This window comes from Centruroides vittatus, unplaced genomic scaffold (genome assembly GCF_030686945.1).
Source record: "Centruroides vittatus isolate TY-2023 unplaced genomic scaffold, ASM3068694v2 scaffold_944, whole genome shotgun sequence".
NCBI classification, from domain to species: Eukaryota; Metazoa; Arthropoda; class Arachnida; order Scorpiones; family Buthidae; genus Centruroides; species Centruroides vittatus.
Genome location: NW_027122722.1, coordinates 195,212 through 215,795, shown reverse-complemented (window position 1 = coordinate 215,795; position 20,584 = coordinate 195,212). Strand labels below are relative to the sequence as shown.

Sequence of the window (20,584 nt, the reverse complement as noted above, 5' to 3'; positions counted from 1 at the left end):
TAACGAGTGATTACGCTATCTCGGCAAAAAGCCAAGTTTCTCATGGAACAACGGTATTGACACGCGAGTGGTGCCTTTAATCCACTGGAACCTCCTCTTGCCTGGATACTTGCGGCAATACCACCCCGCTCGTTTGTTGCCTTTTGTGGCAATGGAAGGGCAGGATTTAACGAAGGCACCGCTGCGTCGTCAAAGGCCTTGGTGTCACTACTACGGGTTATCTACCGTCGCGCGAGATGGAGTGCCGGCAGAGGGAAGTGTGCCTCTCGAAGGTACAGGCGGAATGTTCGCAAATACATATATATTCCGAAAACCAAATGGCGGACTCGAGAGAGAGAACGACACTAAATTGGTTTAGTGCGCAACGCTTGGCACATCTCTGGTGGAATTTATTCTGTTTTGGAGACGTTACGTCATAAGAACGAATACTTTCGCTACAAATAACGGTTACGCTATTGGCCGTATTTTGTGACGTAATACGAACAGTAGCGTATCCGACAACTGGATCGATCAGAATTTTATCCGTGGGCAGTAGCTAATAGAAATGCTATTTGATCGCCCAAATATACCGGAAATGTAACGAAAAACGACTTAGTACAATGGCGCCTACGCCAGCCACTGTATTAAATGCCTGGGTGTACTTGGCTTTATAATTCACTAATCACTGTTTGATAAAAGTTTCCTGGGAGTACCAAAGGAAAAAATTTCCAGTCTCTTCCAATATCTAATTACAGAACCCATATAAAATTTTCCCGATAGAGAAGATCTCTATGAATGCTCTATGAGATCTTTTGTGAGATGTTCCAAAACTAATGCGACGACAAAGATTGTCGTCGCATTAGTTTTGGAACATCTCACAAAATTTTGGAACGAAAAAGAACGCGGAAATGGAAAAATCTCTAAAAAATGGAAGTTTTACGCGCGGAAAGTATGCGCCGAATACGAACTAAAATAAAATAAAAACGGAGTAATGTTTGCGAAACTTTACATTAGATGGCGCAGCAGGAGTGACTGAGATCGCCGGTGGCGAACTACGACCGAAATTTTCCCGAATTAAATGAATTACGTCGCTAGCCTTTTTGACTTCGAACAAAAGAAATTCGGACGAAATTTTCACGGGGATATCAACTTGCCACGCAATAAAGGAGCAATTATGTGCGTTGTAGTACAGACCAACGGCAACGCGTGGTATAGTTTTGTCTCTCGTTCTGTTTAACGTCTTCGACTGACGCATTCCTTATATTCCATGTAAGACTAACAGGAATTTTTTCAATACGAACGGGTTCTTATCCAAATTAATTCGTCCTCTTTCGACAATAACATTGTTCCGAGTCGAATTCTGACAATCGGATAATGCCGAGGTGATTACAGAGAATAAAACAATACTCTGGAGTGTCGGAAGATGGATGTCTTTTGGAACACGAATTTGTGAGAAAAAAACGCTTAAATTTCAGGATTCGCGTAGAAAATAACCGGAAATTTCTGGAAAAATGGCCAAGCAGACCTTGCTTGTAATTGTTCCCTCCTACCTCAATTGTAGATACTACGAGTGACGACCTAAAACGAAATGCAAAAAACGCGTTTCCAATTTCTGAAATCCTCTGAATTTCCTCTTCCTCGCATAGGAAAAAAAATCAATAAAAATTTGCCTAGTTTCCCGATTAATGTAGTCTCAATTACGTTACCAAATAAGTAAAATTCGAATCGTAATTGATTGCAGTGCGAAATCCAGTTTTATATGTCGCTTTATCGGGATGTCTTCGCGATTTATCTCTATCTAAAAACCGAAGTAGCGCCGTAATCAATCGAAAACCGAGGATCGCCGATGGGAAAAGGTCATCGACGTTCAAACCGTCGTCGCTGCAAGATGTGGATGGCAACAGCGTTCCACTTACAACTCTCAGAAGGGGAGGATACGAGCGATACGACACAACTCGATATAATCTCTCCTCGCTTCTTCGCCCACTATCAATGCAGGAATCTAAATTCAAGTGTGGAACGGTAAAACGAGGATATTTTTTCCTATGCCCAACAAGGCGTTTACTTTCTGCTTTATTACTCGAAAACTACACAAAATTATAATTTTTTCGAATCTACAATCAGATTTTGTACAGAATCGAATGCAAAACTGGACGTTTCACTGCCATTCCAGATTTTCGCCGTTATAAGTTAGTGTGTGTCTTTATAGGAGCTCTCCGAGCAATTCCATCAATATAATAGGAGAGCGTCCAGGAGAGAAGTCCCCTTCTGTTGCCTCACCACACAAAGCATCCGGTTGGATCTAACCTCTCTCTCTCTCTCTCTCTCCTCGCACGAGACAAAAAAACTGTACGATATCCCTCCAGCGTGTGACTTCCTCCTCTTACGGGAGGAGAGATTACAGAAAAGGAGCTAAAACGGAATATAAACAGAACGATAAAGTTCAACTCATAAATGCAAATTGGCTCTCCGTGTGCTTCGCATAAACGTTGCCATACTAATGACTCTTACGAGGATCTAGAAGAGACTTAGAGATCCTCTCGTTTCGTCACGAAAATCCAGGGAAATCCTTTATTTAAAACAAGGAATGTGTTTTCTTTTTATCTACTTTAGCTCAATTGATTATCCGGACGTTGCAACACTTCGTTGATACATTATACGGTGTCTGGATAGACTGGCGTCTTCGACACAACGAGTTTATCCGGTTCCAGCACCATTCTTTGCATGAATGGAGGTTGACGACCAAGAATATCGACGATTGCTGAACAAAGACCGGTCACGCTTTCTTGCTCGTTGATTTGGAGTGAAAGTTACGATTTTAATTTTCAAAAATGTAACTTTTTAGCTTTCCTATGTAAGAAAACATCAATCGTGTTGTATACGAAACTGATTTACGCATCGGTTTCTACGATCGTATTGTAATATCACGTGTTTCGATTAGAAGCACACAAAAACTCGAAACTAGTAAGAGCATATCTTCAATTACACTTAGCAGTTCGCCAACCCAATCTTAGTTAAGTACCATTGTCCGTTTAGGAAATACAATTTACGTGTGTCAGGTGTTCTTGGCCGCTTAACACCGTATGTTGTGTGCCAATTGGTGGAACGACAGTGGCATTGAAACAGAAAGAACGGAACCACAGGACCTGTTGTAACAGGTTCGAATCCTTGTAGATCTCCAATAATCCATTGATTAATCTTTACAATGATTAATCGGCATCCATTGATTAATCATTGTAATTTAAAAGACTTGCCCTCAATTAAACAGAAATTACTCTAAAGATGTCATCGTCGCGGTGACGACATTGATTGCATAAAAGTTGTTACGCAAGTGACAGAATTTCACGTTTCTCGATATGCAAGATTTCTTTCGGAAAATTTTTAAATTCTTTCAATACTGTTTGAGAAAATCAATAGAGACAATACTTCGTGCGACAAAAGCAATAAATAACAATAAATAATTTCAACCATTCGAATCCATAAGAAATTCCACATCATTAACTTCAAAGCCGAAGGATTCATACGCTTGCAATCGAAGAACGAAGAGAGATTCCTAACAAATGAAATTCCTGAATTCGAAAACTTCACGAAATACAAATTGCTATTTATTTTTTCGTCGTATTTTGTGGACGACGATCCGAGTGAAGAGCATCGACACAATCGATAACAATTGATCAAAGGAATATTGAACGGATCTTATTAGAAATCGAACGACAAAAGAGTGGACGGGTTCACCAATAAATACAATTTTCGAGTATTGTATTAAGGATCGTCGAAATAGATTGAAGACGTAACGGATAATTGGTAGAAACGATCGTAGTTTCTCTTCGTTAGCCAGTCGAAAGGCGGGTTCGAGTGACGACACAAGCTTGGTATAACCATCCATCAGATAAAATAATCCGCGATGCTCTTGAACATGGTGGCACACTAGATCACCGTGGTAGCTCTAGAGCACTCTCCAGCATTTCTTTGTTCCATCTAGAAGATTCTGCGATTCGGTGGCTTTACCATCCATTTTTGTGTATATTTTCTGTTTATTCGGGATCAGAGAAGGGGCAACAACCTATTGATAGAACTGTAACCACGTTCAGGTTCTTAGAAGCTAACTGCTTATCTCATATTTTTAAAGAAATTGTTTAAAACTAAGTTTTTACATCCACTACTAAACCAGAATACGGCGTAGCAGAACCACAACCGCAGTTAACTCCATGCCAATATTTCGTACTGCTACAATTGGAAACGATGTCAGAGTGACCGGATTGTGTAGCGAATTGCAAAGTATCGACACTGAAAAAAAGCAATGCAGTACACTGATTTTTGACTTCGAAGAACCTAGGGATGCTCGAGAATACATTGCATAAAAGAATAATTCTAAATACAGCAAGTGAAGAAAGAATCGATATTCTGTTGGCAAATATAATGATTTTTTCGAAAATCATATTTGCAGTCATCAATCACGAAATCGAACAAAATCTTTTTCGAGAAATAAATCCATCCAAAAACACTGAAATGCCCTTTTATCGAAATTCCGAGCCTAAAAACGCGTCAAAGATTCGAAAAGATTTATCCCGCGGGTTATAATCCGATCAATTCGACTTTCGCGAAACTTGTTATTGAAGAAGTCAATGAAAAAAAAAAAGAAAGAAAATCGATTCTGTGAACGTCACTGACGACGGAAGAACGATCTCCTCCACATTTTCCACTACACTCGAAGAACTTAACAGGAACCAATAAATAACGGTAATTAAAAATGTCAATTTTTTACAACATTTTCCTGTTTACCGATGACACAAACTAATATTTTCCTTTATAATTTCGTGTCTACGTCCGTTAATTTATCAGAGCGATACATACAAACCATTATCGTCATCGAAGACGACACAGATGGTAGAGGTAGAGGTAGAGAAGACAAAGTACCAGTAGTGACGTCAATCGTTTAACCTTGAGTATACTGTAGGCGCGTGACTCAAGGACAAATATTTTATTAGGAGAAACAATAAATATACGGTATTTATTTACTAATGTTTGAGTTGTTATGAAATAATTTAACCCGTTTATGCGCTTCTGTTCCTTTACACTAATACGTGAATCTCTGGTGAAATTTGTATCAGTTTTCATTTGTGTAAGGACACGTGACGTCAAGGAAGAAAACTCGAAGATTTAAATAAAGCGTAGACACGGTGCAACGAGCAAATGATAAAAGTCGAGTGGCACAGCTCAAGAGGTTCGAGATGGCCGCGGCTTATTCCCATCAATTAAGAAATCTAGTTACTAATTCTAGATTCATAATTGAATCTGTGAATCAATTTCGGCTAAACTAATTGACACTCGTAGGGGAGGAGGATGGCTAAACGGTGGTCGGTGAATCTAATCTTATGAAATTCTACAACAAAGGTAACTTCTAAATAAGTAAAGGAAATTAAATACAGAAAAATGGCAATAAAAAAACTACAGCCACAATAAATGGGCTGCAGAAACTCCTAGAACCTATCGAAATGTTGGATTCTTCGAAGGCGTTTCGATCGTGGGATAATAAACCTGGTGTTTTCCTATAGAACCATTCGAGGAATACGATTTTAAACCAATCAAAGTTCGGCTAGGATGCAACCCAAGCTTCTAATTTGCATAAAAAGTGTTGTGTGTGTTACTTTCCACTGCTGCATACACTAATCCAGGGATGGGCAACCCGCGGCCCCGGCCATGCGGCCGCAATATTTTTTGCGGCCCGCGTGGCATAAAATGTGAATAAATATATCAATTTCCCAGCTTAATGAAATATTCGACAAAAATTCAAATTCAAACGTTATTTTCTACAACTTATATTTGTGAAAAGTTTTTTCGCAATGAATTTAGTAAAAATTAAAACAAGAAACCGGCTAACGGACACATGGAAACTAATTTAAAACTAGCGGTGACTGATATTTGGCTAAATATTTCCGATATATTACGTTTAAATCAGTGCCAGAAGCTATATTAAGTATACATATGCTAATTTATAATTATATATGAATAAAGAATTGTGATTTACCGACAGTTCCCCCCTCTTTTCTCTTGTGTGCGGCTCGCGTCAGTTCAAAGTTTTGAAATGCGGCCCTTACGTAGAAAAAGGTTGCTCATCCCTGCACTAATTTATTCATTCCCTTTAAGTATAATCACGCTTCCTCTTTACTTCATCTGACTGAAGATTCCAGAAAGTTGCCAGTTTATTAATACACCGGGTGATTTTAATTAAGATACCCCTATTTAACGCTGTCTGCAGAGATATTTAACAGTTCAAATGCAACCAAATCTGGAATGGTGAGACTTGCGGAAAACATTTCCGTAAACAATTAGTACAAATACAGTCCGTTACGGCACTTTTGGCGCTTTGAATCCGTATGGTTTTTGATTACGGAACACTTAAAAGGCGTGGTTCATCGAGGACACGTTGCAAATTCGGCAGCCACGTGAGAAGGATCAATTACGGTTCACGGGTCCCGCCAGTGGCCGCCTGGATAACACCGCCGAACACTAGTTGGTCGCGGGTTCGCGTCTGTCCAACCGGCGTGCAGTTTCTGTGTTTTCTTCACCTCTAAATATTGTTATAGACAGCGTTGATTAGGGGTAATTTAAATTCCCGAAATTTGTTCGTACTGTATATCGGTGATCTCCAAACTTTTTCGATCGTGTACCTCTAAGACAGAAATAATATAAGTTGTACCCCATAATATAATTAATATAATATATATGTGCGTGTATGTAGTCAAAAATCAAATTATTTATTATTTGTTTATTTATTTTAAACAATATACACACGTTTAAATTAAATGATAAATTTAATTGGCGTATCCCCAGGGATAGGCGTACTGTACCTCACTTTGGAGACCACTGCTATATGTGACGCTAAATAATTCAGTTTGGAAAAATAATACTTTTTAAATAATAGAAAAGACAATTTTGGGGTTTATATTTTAAACTGCAGTCAAAATTCGATTTAACCATTTGTTCGCCTCTAATTCAAAAGTTGCGCTAAACCGAAGTATATCAAACAATACGAATTATATGCAGTAACGATGTCTATATGCAGGTTTGAGTGTGAGAGTTTAAAAGGTTCTCTGTTCAATATTTACGGGTAAGATCCGCTCACCATACTTGCTGGCGCTGTATGGGATGGCGCTACATCGAGGTTTGATCTATACACCATTGAAATTTACTTATTATTAAACAAAATCTGACGAATTAGTCTTTAAAAATATTCAAAATATTCAGCATTTTCATAATCCGACCGTGTGTCTGACCATCGAAATTTGCTTCAAAGAACATTTATCGGGAAATTTGTTGATGTTCTATCGACTAAAACAACATTTTGTTGACTAAAATCGATAAATCAAAGCATGAAAAAATAAATTACGTACTTACCATATACAGAAAATTACCAAAAGGCGGCAACTAACTGAATCAAATTATCTGAAAATACAAAAAAAGGTCATATTTTAAGTTTTCTATTTAGATTAAAAACAAATTATCGCGTATTTTAAAAAATAATATTTTGATTTAAATTTAAAGAAAAACTCCAGCTGTTAGTCTCTAAAATTTGACCTGTATTTCACGGCCTTAGCGTGCGTAAATTAGTGTGTAGTGTATGTATGTGCGTGGATTTAACAATATACAGTGGAACCTCTATATTCGTCACAATTTGATGACTTCTCCATTTTTCCATATTCGTCAGTATTTTCTATATTCGTCGTCATTCCCAACACCGGAAGTGGCACTATAATCGCACGCCCGCGCCGATCAGCTAGCTGTGTTATCTAGTTGTAGTTAATCAGTCTGCTTTGTGCGGTCGTCGTGTGTATTGTTGAGTTATTGAAAAATAATCAATGCGAGAAACCAAGTTCCAATCGGCTCCAAAGTGCCACCCAAATGTTGCTATAGTCAACCAAAATACAAATACAGTCAAACCTGTTTTTATGCGGGGGATAGGGACCGCATTAAAAAAAACGCATTAAAAAAAATCTCACGAAACTTCACGAATGGCTGTAAATAATAGTTTTCGCGACACAATTAAAAAATATTTTTTTTATGCGGTCAACAGGGACCGCATAAAAAAAGTCTCACATAGAGAAATAACTCAAAACCGTACGAAATAGAATTTATTGACAACAGATGTCAGCACTTGACTGCATCGTCTGGTCTATCGTCTGTTTTACATATTTTTGTCCAGGTGGTGTTTTGTTGACTTAAAAAGTAAATTATTTCATTTTTCGCATATTCATGCAATAATATTACTATAATAAGTGCATTTATGCTATAATAAGTTTATTTAGCTATAATAAGTCAACGTAAGACATGACGAATCGCACGAGACTAGTCGCCAACTATACCGCACAAATAAAAATTCGCATTAAAAAATCGCACAAATTAAAAATTCGCAATTAAAAAAAATCGCACAAATAAAAATCGCACATAAAAAGAGCGCATAAAAACAGGTTTGACTGTACATTCAATGATACTGTAATTGCCTACTTCAGAAAAGTTTTAAAAAGCAGACAGAAACACACAACACTGGGAAAGATCTTTATTAAATCGAGTGCTACTGAATCATCGGCAAAACAGACCCCATGATCATAATTGGAATTACCTAATGTTTTAATTGATATGTCGTCTTCTAAACACTAATTTATATTATTAATAACTATATTAATAATACTGTTCTTCCCCTTCTACCACTATACTGTATTTATTTAGTACAATAAAGATAAAGTTTTACAAACAAATCACAGTAATTTTTATTCTTGTACGTTTTTTTTTCAAGATGGGAACAAATTAATTGAATATCAGTTATTTATTATGAGAAAGATTGTTTCTATATTCGTCACATTCCATATTCGTTAGAACCTTAGGAACAGATTAATGACGAATTTAGAGGTTCCACCGTATATACTTTTGGACACAGAAACTCAACAGTTTAGCGCAATATCGGAGCTTTTACGTTTAATAGGCAAATGAAAGAGCAATGAGTGATAGTTACGTAACACGTTAAGTTGACGGTTACTTTTAAGATTAACTTATTCACAATCTGGTATCGAGTTTGCTGCTAAAAATAACAAAATTTCCCCTCGTATAATTTATAGCCACCGTATCACGTGACGATTTAACATCCTGCCAGTCGACGATATCGATTCCAACGACAAGAACACCTTCTTGGAGGATCACTCGACATACCACTTTCGAAGCACGAATGCTTACAAAGCTCGATATTCTCTCAAAAATTATTCTTTCTTATTTATGAATATTTAATTAATATTCAAAAATAATTCATTCGACACCATTGAATCAATTCGAAACGCATTGTAAAGACGATTACGTCTATCCATTCCCGGATAGATCCCTACCCGATGGATTAAACTTCTGAACACTTGGTAGTGGGTTCGCGCCTCACAACGGGCTTACCACGCCTTTTCCGGGTTTACTTCGCGTGCCTACCCCTAAACAGGGCTCCCGGGAACCACTATTTGGGTGTAAGCACGTGAAATCCTCCGGAGACGGAGGCAAATCCTTCTTGTCAGATCGCCCACGTGTTGCGCTGCCTTATAACCATCAGTCCCCTTCAATCCTTGGATGGATCTAGCCAATATTCGTAAGAAATATTCACTAATATTCCTATTTTTTCTAGTAACGAAGTCTTTACAGTCGTCCTTAACAAATTATTTAAATATAGAGATTGAAATTTCTGCTATATTTCGTAAGTTGGGAGCCATTTTGAAACTGTAACGCCAAAAATTCGATAAGACTGAAGTTTTCATCAGTCGAATTCGGTTAGTAATGCGGAACCGATCTTGCACAGTCTTTTTAAAACGAAAAACAATGCTTTAAAGAAGGAATTGAAAGTAATTTGCATATTTGCGCGTCTGACAACGCGTAAACCACAATGAAAAACGTCAGTTTGTGATACGGGGTGAAGCGATTTTGATAGAATCCGTTGCAAATGGTTTACGTGATGTTCTATAAATAATTGATTCGTATCGAAATTTAAATTCCCGATGCGCTCGAAATTATTTATGAAACGTCCAGCGAGGAAAACACAATAACGGAAAGGATAATGCTGTTTTTCGCTGTGTTCTATTGAACTAGACGTCTTATAAATACATTTTTTCGTATTTGAAAATATAACTCGCTCAATATTACAATTAAACACTGAAATACCAAGTGTTATACGCAACCCTATCGCTGTACGTGGTATAATTTTTAATTGTTCAATTTATTTTGTACACACAACATTATTGTTGATACGAAAGATGCATGTATTTTTGACAGCGGTGTGCGAGTTCGTCAGTATGACGTCATAGTAGTCTAGTTCTTGTTAGGGGAAGCGTTAAATGACCTCACAATAATAATAATAATATAATAAACTAAACGAGTGCACAGCAAGGAAGTTATTTACTACAATAAACGAGATCTACTCCAATAAATTGGAATATAATGCGCATCCAACTTAGCAATCAGTGTGTTATCTCTTAAATAAAACGAATTTACTGTAGAAATCTTTAAAAGACTCTTGATGAGTTCGAGCAGATCAGACAAACGAACGGATGCCGAGATCCGATTAAACTTCCTAAAAATTGTGTTTAGAATTATCCAAACGAATATTTTCGTAGAAATCTAGCGACATATTACGGAAAAATCAATGTCAAAGATATAGTAACACATTGTACAAACAACTCTGTACTTGTGGATAAAATATGCATGCACTCATGCAATATTTCGTGATGAATAAATTGTTCGTTACAATAGCAAAATAATGTTCGGGAAGTGTCCTTTTTTGTAGAAACGTGGTGGAGGAAGTGCAGGCCACCAGGGTATATAGGGCTCCGGTTAGTCCAACAGTAAGTTAACCGTCGTGAAGAATCAATTGCTTTTCCTCTATTTTAGATCCTCCTTCGACACACGTTACAAATTACTTTCTCAGGCTTCTTGCAAAGAAGCGCGGTTACCCGACTTTTGAGCCACTCTGGATGGTCATTATAATGAAACAGGGCGCGAAAACACGAAACTTCTAGGTCATACGGTAAGGTTTCAATGGTTATTTTATGCAGTAAACAACCTACAAAACAGTTCGAAGGGGTTTTCAGAGTATGAATAATTTATTATACGTCACTTTTTTATGGGTGCACGTTTCTCGTTTACTTTAAAAGAAACTGATGATAATTCTATAATTAATCATCCTTAAATCACGTGACACTCCGCATCTACTCGAGTGTGTCTAGACTTTTGTATTGTCCAGCCAAACAAAGTCCTCTTCCTTCCCCTCTACGGTTACAATATAAACAAAATTCCTTAAAATTGATCCCTTTCGACTATTTACACTTAGATCAGCTTCCAGCATTGTTTATGGTAATGTCCGGGAGTCGATTTTACGTCATCGCTTCGGCGTATTGTTTACGTGTACGTTCAGTTTATACATTTCTACACTATTGAACACGTGTCAAGTATATAAATTGTCTGGAGAATTTCCAATATGAGCATTACAGAGTCAAGTCTCTATATACAGGAAAAGCCTTGTGTATAGAGGACACGGGCCCACTCGTGGCAAACGTGTGTATAGTGTGATACGTATGCACGTGTATCACGAGTGCATCATTTCGCGTGTGTTTTGTATACAGAATCACCTCTGTATAGCAATCAGTAAATATAGATTGTCAGAAATTACACGTTTCTTATCATTTCTGTGATCAGATATAACCCATCGCATAATTTTCATAGCATTCTTCATTTAAGGATCCTTTCTTTGGCAGAAATTCGTACAATCTAGGCGAAAATTTAATATAATTACGTTTATTCCAGCGAGACATAATTTCGGGGGAGAAAATAATGCAGCGAACAAGTTATTAAACATAAGAGTTTAAGGGCGTAAACTTTAATAATGTTATTGCTAACATCACAACACACGATCCTAAATCAATTTTAGGCGCTAGAAATCTATTTTTAAGTGTTCGAGGGCGTTAAGAGCCAAGTAAATGAAGATTAAATTATAAATCTTAGCTCAAAAATCGAAGAAAATTAACGTTTAGCCCTTTAAAAAGCCCAAAATTTAATGAAATCTACAGAAAAATAAAAAGTTTTACGGTAATTAAAATTAAGATTTTTCGAGATTGCGGTATGATGGATGAAAGTAGATGAAGACGACGATGCGGAGCGGCCACGCCATATTATAGTGTTTTCGGGTTTTGGAATGGGGTCCCCCTAAACATTAAAGTGCATTTTGCCATCGGACTTAAGCATCTTCTGAAAATTTGTCTTCTTTATTAAAAAATTTAAATTAGCCATAGAGAGGAAAGAGAGAGAGAGAGAGAGAGAGAAGATTCTACATTATCAATTTTGGCTCTAATTTATGACTTTTGCATTCGTGGATGCGAAAGAAAGCAGAAAAAGTGGCACACTCGCCAGTTTCCAGCTTTAATTTGTCTACGAATCCGCAACACGAGGGAAACACGAGAGCTTCGATCTCTTTTATCAGAAGATGGTTAAGAAGAAGCCTTATCTGAGTAAACGAAGCGATAAACCGGGGTATACGAAAACTTCTACCAGTACATCGAGGATGAACTGATGGCAGTCCAGTCTCCACCTTAACTTAATCTCCTGTAGATATTAAGTTAAGGTGGAGGCTCACTGTACATAACTACATTCTCGCCCTTCGATCAAGCAGATAAAACTGATTCAGAGATTTATGAGATAAAATTTCATGAAATTATTCATTTTTGTTCTGAATTTACACGAAATCTCGCCCTCTCTAAACGTCTCCGGATACAGCCGAAAGGATTTTGAATCGCCCGAAAATCGATAGAACTAGTGAAATTATAAAAAAGACGAATCATCACTGGATCATCTGGATCTCCAAGAAGCCAACATCTTGGCTTCTAACGGCCTCCTCCCCCCAAAAAAATCGATATAAAGTGGATTAACGACTCTGACAGACGACATGAAAGACTAAATTTGGTGAATTTATTACAAATTCCCTATTTTTCAGTGTTTAACGAAGATATAAGGAAACTATCGGGATGATACTTGACCAATTTGGGTAATGGAATGCGGCGACGCAACACACGGGCAACCTGCCAAGGGGAGATGCCTCCTAGAAGCATTTTCTATGGGAACAGAACCCTATTTAGGTGTCAGATACGCGAAGAAAACCCGGTAAACTACACGTGCTAACCCGTTGATCAGGCCGAAACCACTACTTCGCTGGATTTTTTCCACTGGGTTCCAATTTGAGTAGCATTCAAGGGGGTCCTCTACTCGGATCGATCAAGTATAACTTAATAACTATACACTACTCAAAAGTGCCTAATAAAACAAGATTTAAATAAAAATAATCCTAAACGTATCCATTGAGAAGAGCCGAAACACGTCAAATAATTATGGCCCTCATCGATAGAAATTGTATAATTTCGTATATTTTCTATATAATATTTAACGTTATCTTCCTCTCTTTACGCTTTCTGGCACCATTTAATATACTTTAAACTAGCCTAGAGAATTTTATACGCAGGGTGGCCCAAAAGTCAGTTAACCGCCGTCGAGACTAAACGGATACGCCATCGTATTGTTTTTCTCCCGTTTCCACCGGCGATTCGCGACTTTTAAGTATACTTAAAGCGTGGTAAACTGACTTTTGGACCACCCGTAGAATGTATAAATGGGTACAGCTTCGTTATCTGCTCTTTTAAGTGAAAACAAGTTAACAATAGAGTAAGACAACGTAAATATTCGCAGTAGAGACGAGAATTATTAAAATTAGAGAATTACCGAAGAGGTGGTGGTTCGTTAGGTTACTTCTATGTAGTGTTTTCTTTTGTTTTTTTTTTTTTTTTTAATTGTCTCTTCCAGATTTGTTAAACTGGAAGAGTTCCAAACTAAATCGTTTACAAATGAATTGACAGAAGGAATTTTAAAAATTCGGAAGGTTTTTTTTATAATCTCGAGATCATCTGGACACGTTCAAGCTGCGCTAGTCTCATTCATTGTCTCTCGAGTAAGAACGAGAGGGGAGTGGGGAGTGGGGAGTATTGAAGTGCGGGCACCAGATGCAGGAGGCGCGTCTCCTGCCAAAACTCATTGAGGACGAGCACGTGAGGAAACAATCAACTCTTCTTCGCTGGTTTCCTCCCCTGATCGGAGTCGTGTTCTTGACACAAACTGAAGACGTCACCAGAATGTTTTCTTGATATCATCTACCTTTAAAAAAATATTGGTGTGTATCCATTAGGAGATCACATCTACACAGTGGAGCATTTAGAACTACGGCGCCACTAAGCCACAATATGCAGGGGCCCCAAACTCTTACGCCCTTCGTGGGCCTAATTAGAAATCCACCACTGCCTCTCATGCTGCCAAGATTCCTTCGCCTCCCTCGGAACAGGTAGGAAGAAGACGAAAGAATCTCCGAGACTGTATAAACCATAATATTAAAAAATAAATGGTGCGTAGTGCAAAAACCACACTCCATTATTAAATTTTTTTTATAAGCTGGCCCATATTAGCCTATAATATATTAACATCACTTTTATATAACTATTAGAATAAATGAGATATCTGATAGGTTAGAACATAGGCTACTGTAGAACATTTCTTTAAAAATTTCTCATTTAACAGTTCGTGTTCAAAGAAAAGAATCAATACGTTCGTATTGTCTTCACACCATAAATAATACATTATGTTGGTTATAAATTATATAACGACCTTTTTTTTTCTTCCTCCAACGTTTCTACGCTTGCAAGAGTCCAAAAAATGTCGTTAATGCTTAAATACGTTTAAATACGTTTAAATAGGAGATGACGATGCAGTTAAATTGTAACCTTACTCCCAAAAAACACCAGCAATCTAACTGCATTATCAATTTACTTGACATGAGCATAGGAAAAAAAATCAATTTTGATACTCTCATTTATCCAATCGATTCTACTTGAAAACCTTTCTTTCTATCTGTTGAGTCGTGGGTTCGAATCCTATTTTAGAAACGGAGAATATCCATAGATCGATTTTCTGCCAGAAAAGTTTGACAAATCGGTAATTTCATAAGTTAATAACATGGCATCTTAATGGTTGTCACGGTTGTATTTCCAGGTTTAATTTTTACCGAAATAAGCGTTAAAATCGATAAACGATTATTGGTTGTAGGGCATCTCTGTCGCAAAAGAACGGAAACCTCTAGATAACACTTCATATCCCACATACAGGCGAAAAAAATCAGTAAATCTACCTTCCTGTAAGCGTACAAAGTAAGTATCCGCTATCACGATGCACTCTATTACAATACAAGAGCTTTAGGTTTACGCTTTATTAAATCTAAATTCGAATTACCCATCGAATTATCAATAGCTGAGAAATTAAAGGGGTCATCTATACTTCATCCAACACGTAGAATGCCATTTCTAAGAGTCCTTTGCAGCTTTATCTAAATTAAGTGACAAAGATGAATTTTCCTAGTGTTTGCGGCTTTTTCCCTATTTCTGGCAACTTCTCATCCTTGTTTTAAGTCGATTGACTGGTAATAAAGTTCTGTTGAAAGTCACGCTTGTCTCTTTCCTTTCGAATTTTGTGTAAAGACGATAACCATTTCGGTTTTTATATTGGGGAAGTAACGTATTAAGTAAATTGTAAAAGAAAATAATAATTTTTAATATTAATAACTGTATAAATTAATTTACGAAACTGTCGATAATGTTCGTTAAATTTAAAACGATAACAATGCAATTAAAATTGGATTTTGTCCAGTTTGTACGGAGTAATGAAAGAATATTAGAAGAAAGAAAACCGTCAGCATAAAAAACACCAATAGAGAGAGATGATATCAGTACAGAAAACTATCAGTAGAGAAAACATTAGTATAGAAGAACGTCAACATAGAACACCAGTATAGAGAACGTCAGCATAGAAGAACATCAGTAAAAAGAACGTCATCATAGAACATCGGCATGGAAAAATATCAGTGGAAAGAATATCGGTAGAATGAGAACGATCTCTCTGTTAAAAATTTGATTTATATTTTAAAATATAAAGAAATATATTTAATCAAGCTCGCTATTTAACTTTTATATAAAATTTTTTAATAGTTAAGGCGTAAAAACCCAGAGAATTAAAAAGAATAAAGACAGCATCTACTTATCTACAGCCATTTAAAAAAAAAAAGAAAAAAAAACTTGGCTTAGAATTTAAGCGTTAAATGAGAAAACTTTTCGGCGTTTTTTGATAAAAGTAGTTTTGTGCTTTTTCTGAAACCAATCCGAAGTACTTTTAAGCAACTTGGGTAGAGCCGCGGGTGCAGACAATGACGAAAGTGAAGAGGGGATCGACTACAGAATAGAAGCAATTTGTTAGATAAAACTAGAAAAAATTCTCTTACCAACTGAATAAAAATAACAACCAATCAATTTATTTCAGTAAATTTCTTTAAAAATTATTCAAAAATACAATTTAATTTGTCAAATATTTCGTTTTAAAATGTAATTTTTTCAAATAAAAATCGCTAAATAACAACTCCAATTGCACGTTATATAACCTTAAAGCTATATAGTTCGTGTGTCCGTTTTCTTAAAACGGACACACGAACATAAAAAAATACAAATAAATAAATTAATTAAAGTCTAATTAAAGGAAAAACAATCACAAAAATATATCCGTAAGAATTTTCCGCAATTTTTAGATATTCTCTTCCGAAAATTTTAAATTTACAATCAAATATTTCACGAGTTTTTTTGAAATCTTTTAACGCAAGGTGGCCGAAAGTCAGTTAACCAAAGTCTACATTTCTGCTTTATTCGAATGCTTTATCACTTACGAACGCCACCGATTTTGCAAAGAATTGAACGTGTTGTAAACCGAATCTATCGCCTATAAAACACGATAAACTCAATTTCGAACCAGTCCACAACCCGCAATTTCAATTCCTTCCTCGGATTTTTCTTTGGCTCTGCGTAATTGTCTTGATAACGAAATTTCCTCTTGTCAAATTTCCTTAGCAACGCAATATGTAACTCGCCAGGAGGAAGGAGCTGCGTAACAAGAGCACCTTTAGCAACACTGGAACAGGTATTAAAAAATAAAATTAATTATCCAAACATGGAAATAAATTACAAAAATGGCCATTCTGTAGATGGAAAGGTTACTCGATACTGTTTAACGTTCGATTTTAAACTTCACCCAAGCTAATCTATCCCATATTATAGAATTCCTACAAGTGATCTAAGTGCTTAGTAAGTTGCTCTACGTTAATAATAGCACGTGCTAATTAGGACTTAAAAAAGCGCATGGAGAAAGACGAAACGTGGTCTAATCTATTATATTTAGTCTACTTCGTGCCAGTAAATAGGACAATGAATCATTCCACTATGTAAGAATCTTCCCCTTATCATAGAAGTGTATAAAATGAAAAGTGAAAAAATATGTGGAGCCAAAACGGAGAGAACAATAGTGGTGTGTAGACAATGCATTGGTGGAATGCGGTGTTCTGACGTCAGCACGTTCAATACGTAGCGTCCTTGGACGACCAACAAAATCCAGCGGCTGGATGAGAGATTTTTCGAGGGTCTCAACTCGCGTGGACGTTGCTTAACCGCAATTTAATGATTTATTAAATCGAAGTAGGTTGTGAAATGCCCCTAATTACCGTATCAAACGCTCTAAACTCGCGTCTGCTCCCTTGTAAATATCTGGAAGCGATAAACTCGCACTATTATTTGCTTGTGCTTCAGGAAACTTTGCTTCTATTGTTAAAATTTAAATATTAATTGTTGTGGCGTGGTAAACACTTAAAAAATCGAGATTTATCGGGCAAATACTGCCGAGTAAATTAATATTTCGGATCGTAAACACCAACCGGATACGATCGTTTCGATGACCTTCAATCCTGGAGACGTTCCTCTTCGGTTCGTGTCTGGAAGCTAAAGTTGAGCAACGCACGAAGCCACTCAGAAGAATGGCTACTTTATAAAAAATAACAATAATAATAATAATAATAATGCTTTCAGATAATTTCCAGATGCAACCCCGGCCGCAGTGGAAACGAAGAGGAACACTTGGATTTTCGCGTCATCGAGTAATCCTTTCGACCATGTTTCCTGTTTTTAAAAGTCGCTGGAATATAAATGCCACCATCCTCGACGCGTTGCTATTTTGGTGAGGAAATTCCTCGTACGTTACTCGAGGGCGAGCTGGCAATGACGTCGGATATCAAGCTGTCGATTGACATTCTCGCGCGTTTTTTTAAGCGCGTGGATATAAAGAGGAAACTTCAACGAGTTTCGTTAACTGGGTCAAGTTAGTTGCCATCGGGAAGGTGCATTGCGAATCATAAACGTTAGTTTGCCTATTTTTGCATAGGGAACGTTAAATTAGGACCCACCAAACTATTTTCGCTCGCAGATTAGGCGCGGGGAGGAATTAAATTGCAAGATCCTTCTTGCCAGTTTCTGTTCTTCGAACAAAACACGGTGGAAACCGGTGTTTATATTTGTAAAAGGATCAAACTTTAACTAGTTTGTTGCCAGAGTGAATCTTGGCTTGTCAATGTTTCCTTTTGGATTGAATCCAGATGGGTGGCGGTTCTCTTCTATTTTTCCTCCGACCAGATGCTCTTCTAAGAAATGTGACACCGCAATCACAATGCACTTCATTGTTGTTTAATTAGTTAATTAACGTTTAATCGGTCGTAAAAATATCATTAAAAGAGCAAACAGTGTATCAATCCTCATGCAAACAGTAATTAAAACAGCTCGAATGACGTAATTTTAATGTATCAAAGATTATTTTCCTATTTTCTAACAAAAAGAGATCGAATCTGCTAGAAGCCAATCAGTAACCGAAGCGGATGTTCCTTAAATCGCGAACCTGAAACGGATGCCGTAAATTTAGAAGTCCAAAATTCTGATAGATTATTTTTACAAACTAGAGCTCCCGGAAGCTTTTAAAAGTCAAAATTTGGAGCAAATACGGAGCATAAATAACGTTTCTTGATCCCTGAGATCCACTAAAATCCTCCAACTTTTGTGATTATTACGCCACTAGTCTAAATGCGACCAGATAATCAGGTTTGGACATTGGAATAGTGAAAAAAAAACATGAGAAAAATGAGCGATTTTAAGCCAGAATTAATTACGGTAAAAAAGAAATTAAGTGATCCATATTACAAGCAGAATTTCAAAAATTTCACCACATTTAATTAAAGTCTCTCTTCGTCTTAATGCAGTTAAAAACGCCCGAGGAGGAAAAAATCGACATGAGAAAGCGATCAGAATTCTTGGAGAAGGTTCCGTACCACTCGGAATATCGATTTATTCCGCCTGGAGCTTTTACGTCTATCTTGTTTGCAAACTATGACAAGAGAAAAAGATCAATAAGGAGAAGGAATGACTTTAACATCTTCGAACGAGTCTAAGGATAGATAACATGTTCCAATTAAAGGCCACCATCCTTTGTAGATTTGGCACTCTTAAATTAAATTCTAATCGAGTGACTAACGAGACTAAAGAAAACGTCCGTGTCAACGCACGGTAAATCGAGCGTATTTCCGATAAAAAAACTACAGTCCTTTCGTAAAAACCCGTAAAAATAGAAGATCCAATCTACGGATCTTAGGTAAACAATAACAATACGATGGCTCTCGGAGAAGGTGGCAAAGCGTTATTTAAAACGCTAGGAACACAGATTTACATTAAACTGGAAGGAATTTACGGTGCTCCTATGAAATTGTGAGCGGTAATAATTGCTTAGCCTGGAATATCTGGCAGGAAACGAGAGAAACGGCGAGCCATAGTAGCAGTCGGGTCAACGACCCTCAAGTAGGGAGTTGCCATATGGCGATGGTACTCAGTCAATGCTGAATACAAAGGCGGAGTGCACACGCGGATTCGAGCGATTTTAGGATGGAAAACCGATCCCTCTAGTCCTTACAAGCCTTCTTTAGACTGGCAATTTTCGAAATCCACTCGAACATACATCAGAGAAAACTGAACACTCGACAGATCAGTGTTGCTGGATGTAAACGCTTAATTGTAACTAACCTCTGTAGGGAATTTTCGATGATATTCGTAGAAATTCACAGGATGTTAGCGTCGGATTCCGGTACATGACGTTTTCTTGCTCGTTTAACGCGCCAAAGAAGCCTTCAAAATGATGCTCGTTCTTTGCGGCATCAGAAGGGATTTGACTGTCTGTCGACGGTAACTGAAAGGCAAATTAAATCCATCGAGAATTGCAAAATAAATGCAATTTCTTCGACTCTAAGGTATTTTTCGAAGTGATTTATTTTCTGAGTAATTACTTTTCGTATGGTTAAGCCGAATGACGCAGTGTCACCGATGACAGATAGGATTTTCAAATTGCGTATGTCCTTTCGGAGAACGAGTTTTATGTTTTAACTAATTTATTTTGCATAAAAACGTACGATTTTCAGGTATTTTGATGTTTTTAATTATAACATAATAAAGAAAATACATCCCTAAATTATCACCCTCAACACTAATCGAATTTTAAGGTAAAATAATCTTTGCAATTAGCAAAGGGGCATCTGTTAAATTATTAAGTTACTGCAATCTTCACCCCCTCAGAAAAGATGTGAGGTGAAGAAATT

General features: G+C 37.0%; 1 protein-coding gene across 2 annotated transcripts in view; it reads right to left on the bottom strand.

Annotated features, from left to right (window-relative positions):
- Positions 1-20,584, bottom strand: part of LOC136990520 (queuosine 5'-phosphate N-glycosylase/hydrolase) — a 39,308-nt gene that overhangs the window by 7,632 nt on the left and 11,092 nt on the right. For both annotated transcript variants that reach the window (XM_067288926.1, XM_067288927.1), the window contains exon 2: positions 7,378-7,425. The gene's annotated coding sequence lies outside the window, so the exon portion shown is untranslated. The remainder of the gene's footprint in view (positions 1-7,377; positions 7,426-20,584) is intronic.